Source organism: Nicotiana tabacum, chromosome 11 (assembly GCF_000715075.1).
Source record: "Nicotiana tabacum cultivar K326 chromosome 11, ASM71507v2, whole genome shotgun sequence".
In the NCBI taxonomy this organism is placed as follows: Eukaryota; Viridiplantae; Streptophyta; class Magnoliopsida; order Solanales; family Solanaceae; genus Nicotiana; species Nicotiana tabacum.
In genome coordinates, this window is record NC_134090.1 from 4,518,482 (window position 1) to 4,523,028 (window position 4,547).

At 33.9% G+C, this 4,547-nt stretch overlaps 1 pseudogene; it reads left to right on the forward strand.

Moving 5' to 3' along the window:
* Positions 1 to 1,062: 1,062 nt before the first annotated feature.
* On the forward strand, positions 1,063 to 3,975 carry LOC142166201 (F-box/FBD/LRR-repeat protein At1g13570-like; annotated as a pseudogene).
* The last annotated feature ends 572 nt before the right edge of the window (positions 3,976 to 4,547 follow it).

A 4,547-nucleotide genomic window follows, 5' to 3' on the forward strand; every position in this document is an offset into this window, starting at 1 on the left:
CTGTATTTGCACCTTCCGTTGTTAAACTTTAGGACATCATGTCCTTAACTTCATATGTGTAGTGTAAATGTTAACGACATGACGTCCTTAACTTCATGTGTACAGTGTAAATGTTAAGAACATAATTTCATTAACTTATATTTGCACCTTATGTTATTAAACTTTAGGACCTCATGTGCTTAACTTCATATGTGCACTGTAAATGTTAAGGACATGGTGTCCTTAACTTTATGTGTGTAGTGTAAGGACATGGTGTCCTTAACTTTATGTGTGTAGTGTAAATATTAAGGACATAGTGTCCTTAACTTTGTGAGTGTTGTGTAAATATTAAGGACATGGTGTCCTTAACTTCATGAATGTTGTGTAAATATTAAGGACAAAACGTCATGTATTTGCACTTTTCGTTGTTAAACTTTAGGACATCATATCCTTAACTTCATATGTGCGGTGTAAATATTAAGGACACGGTGTCTTTAACTTCATGTGTGCAATATAAATGTTAAGGACACCATGTCCTTAATATTTATACAGCACACATGAAGAAATGGTAAAAACGTCTTTTCGTATTAATTTTAATAGATTAGTGGCTATTTTTGCTCAACATTAAAAATACTGGATAAAAATTAAATACCATATTAAAAAGTGGTTATCTCACGCCATTTCTACTTAAGTAATACATAATAGCTTTTGGGATTAACTTTCATAAGTAATACATAATGGCTTTTGGAATTAACTTTCATATTTATAAAATATTTTTTTGATATATTTAAATTATCTTGAAAGAATAAAATACTTTTCAATTTTATTTTTATATTTTACTTAAATAAAATAAAAAAATTAATTATTATCTTTAATAATAAATATTTATAATTATTTATCTACTTCTATAATATTAACTATTAAGTAAATTTTTTCATGTTCTTGTTCGCAATTTGACACTTAAAAATACTTTTTGAAAATTATTTTTTTTTAAAAGTATTTTTTCGAAAAACACTTTTAAAAAAAATATTTACTCAAAATGCGGATTCCAGTTTGGCCATACAAGCTAGCTCAAATATCACTCTCATTAAAAAAATAAATTTTACTCTTACTTTGTTTTTTCTCTTTCCCCTTCGTTAACCAAAATCTCTTTCCCAATTCCTCTCTATTCCTAGAAAGAGATTGTAGATCTGAAGAATCCAAATATTGCCCTACAGCTGAAGCCATAAAGGTATTTGACCAAAGATTCCAATTCCCCTTTTTATTAATACTCATTTTAGAATGTTTCTTTGTTAAATAGGTTCTTAGGGTTTGCTAATCTTAATAGTAAGAGTGTAAGATTACTAATTGCATGCTCAAAGTCTAGCAAAATCTGGTGAAACAGCTTCTTAAGTTTATTATTTTTATGAGTTAAAAATGACCAAATTATTTTATCTCCTTACTGTTAGCTATGATGGTTGATAAAAGCTTAGAAGAAGAAGCAAAGAATTAATTTGATCATGAGTTTCTATACTTTTGATTTTTCCTGTTGAAACCACAAATGTATTTTATAAGGTATTTATGGAAGTTGTTCTTGCTGTAAGAAAGCAATTATTGGATATGTCAAGTTTTTTTTTTCGCTTCTAATTTTTTGCTCTGCACGAATTTCTTTTCAACGTGCTGAGAATTATTTTTCTTGAGCCGAGGTTCTTCGCCTCTGTACCTCCACAAGGTAGGGGTAAGGTCTGCGTACACATTACCCTCTCCAGAACCATCCGTAGTAAGTTGTTGTTTTTGTTTTTGTTTTTGTTGTAATCTACACGAAACATCCAAATTATTATTATACCTGTTTGATATGGGTCTCTCAAGGCAAATTAAGTATTCGTATAACATAAATATTTTTAGGAGATAGTTGACCGATTTGATTTCAATTCGAATGCACCTTTATTCCATATGTTGATTTGACAATGCGAATAGTCGTTCTGTCCAGATAGTTTGGGAATTACATACTTCATAGTATTGTTTATTTTCTATAGGTTCTTGGTGATTATTGTTATAAGTGATCCTTACGTTCTTATGTTGATTTGACAGGTGAATTGCAGTTCTGTCCCAAACTTTTGGAGATTCTTTACTTTGTATTATTGCTTAATTCCTACAGGTTCTTGGTGAATTATGATGCCTCCTAAGGGAAGAAAGCATTGTCGAAGTTCAGCGCCTGACGTCCTTAGCAACCTTCCTGATAATGTAATCGATGTTATTCTGATGCGTTTGCCTTGTAAAGATGCTGTGCAGACAAGCATCTTATCGAGGAAATGGAGGTATAACTGGTGTAGACTTACAAAGTTGGAGCTTGATAAATCTCATTGGAGAACAAAAAATGATATACTAGACCCTACAGTTAAATTTAAAAAGATTATCTACCAGTTTTTGACCCTTCACGAAGGACCCATTACTAAGTTTACCCTCAAGATTACTAGTCTGGAAAGATGTCCTAAGATTGACAACTTCATAAATTTCCTGTTTAGGAAAGACATTCAACATCTTGTTCTTCACCTTCAAGTATGAACTATACGAATTGCCTTCTTCACTTTTCATCTGTTCGCAGCTGAAGCATCTAACTCTTCATGATTGCTTAATAAACCTTCCATTGGCCTTTTAAGGACTTGATAGGTTAATTAGCATGGAACTCTGTAGGGTCACAATTTTTTCTGAATTTCTCGAAAGTTTGATATCTCATTGCCCGTTGCTTGAGCAGTTGGTGCTGGATCTCTTAGAAAGTCTTGACATAATTGAAATTAATGCCCCAATGCTGAGATCTTTTGATTTCACAGGCAATATAAGTTCTATCTGTCTAAAGAATGTTCCTCTTCTGGCAAAAGTATCTCTGTTATGTGACGACGGTTTTTCTATGGAGTCAGAATATTTTGGTTTTGCAAATTTTTTTGAGTCGTGTTCTGCTCTCGAGCACCTCCTCTTGAAGTTCGAGTAGGATGAGGTAGATGATGCTTTATTACTTCACTGTTATGCACGTCCACAGATGGAAGTATTTTTTTTCCTAGCTCAATGAACTAGATGATGTAGCAACAAGGCTTCCCGTTGATATTAACTGTGTCAAGCATTTTTGTCTGCTTGATATTTTGGTGCTGGAATCATATAACGCTCTCGTGTGCTCTTTGCTTGATAAGAAGCTTTCCATATTTAGAGTATCTTGAAATTAAGGTTCTTAGTGCTTTGACTCTTTTCTTTCTTATTTAGTGCCTTTTTATCATACTTCTTAGATCCTCAATAATCTGAGAGTTGACTTCTTGTTATCTTTCTTAGGTTTACACTGAAGATGATTTTGGTATTGTGGAATCCCTTGAACTCAAACATTTCTCAGATGTGACATTTAATCACCTCAGGGAAGTTAAGATAGAGCGCTTTACAGGAAATACGCCTGAGATGCAGCTTATCAAGCTTTTGTTAGCCAAGTCCCCATTGTTGGCGAGAATGCTAATCGATACATGGATTCTAAATGATGAACCTCTTGACACAAGATTAAAAGTATTCGATGAGGTATCAAAATTTTTCCGCGCATCACCTAAAGCAGAGGTTGTCTACTAGCGGATCACTTAGTTTTTATCAGATCATGAGACAAATGTCGATGTAGGATAAAACTGTGTTTCGCCTTGCCAAAGAAAAAAAGGCAGCCCGGTGCACTAAGGGGAACCGGGGAAGGGACGTACCATAAGGGTTTATTGTACGCAGTTTTACCCTGCATCTCTGCAAAAGGAAGGTTCCCCTTCTTCGCCTTGCCAAAGAGACAAGTGAATATCTATTTGGGAACATGAGCAATTTTGAATCGATGTTCTTAGTTAGTTTGTTCTGTAATAACATTGTCATCACGTGTTAAGGATTTTTACATTTAGTTGCCTGCTCATGAATGGTTTATGGAATGTAACATACACATAAAGCTTACTGGATTAGATCTTATCAAAGTAATAAAGAATTTTGCTCCTTTTCCCTTTTTGGTCAAAAGGTGGGTTTACCTCAATTGATACACACTCCCTACATTTAAAGTAACTCACAACAGGGAAAATTATAGGTGAATCTTTGAGAATCTCAGGTTTATATTAGGTGCAGTTTGCTGCAGATACATGGCAGCTACTCACAAAATGAAGAGAAAGTGTTTGAAGATGGTATGTGATTCTTGAATATGTGAAGAAGCTGAAGTCATTTATAGTTGAAATGGTGCAGATTTACATGGGATCATGAAAGCATATAGTCAGTAACCGGTAAAGTTGTTGTCACGTGACCAGGAAGTCACAGATTCGAGCCATGGAAAGTCTCTTGCAGAAATACAGGGTAAGGCTGCGTACAATAGTCTCTTGTGGTTCGGTCATTCCTCGAACCCCGCGTATAGCGGGAGCTTAGTGCACTGAGCTGCCCATGAAAGCATAGTCCATTAATTTGCTTGGCACCCAAGTTCCATTTTCTCGTCATTTTTCTCTTTTGATGTAAAAAGAAAAATTATTTTTATTTATCATCAAAAGGAGAAAACTGTCTTGCTCATGAGACATGTTTTCTTAAAAAAAATGACTTTTATCATA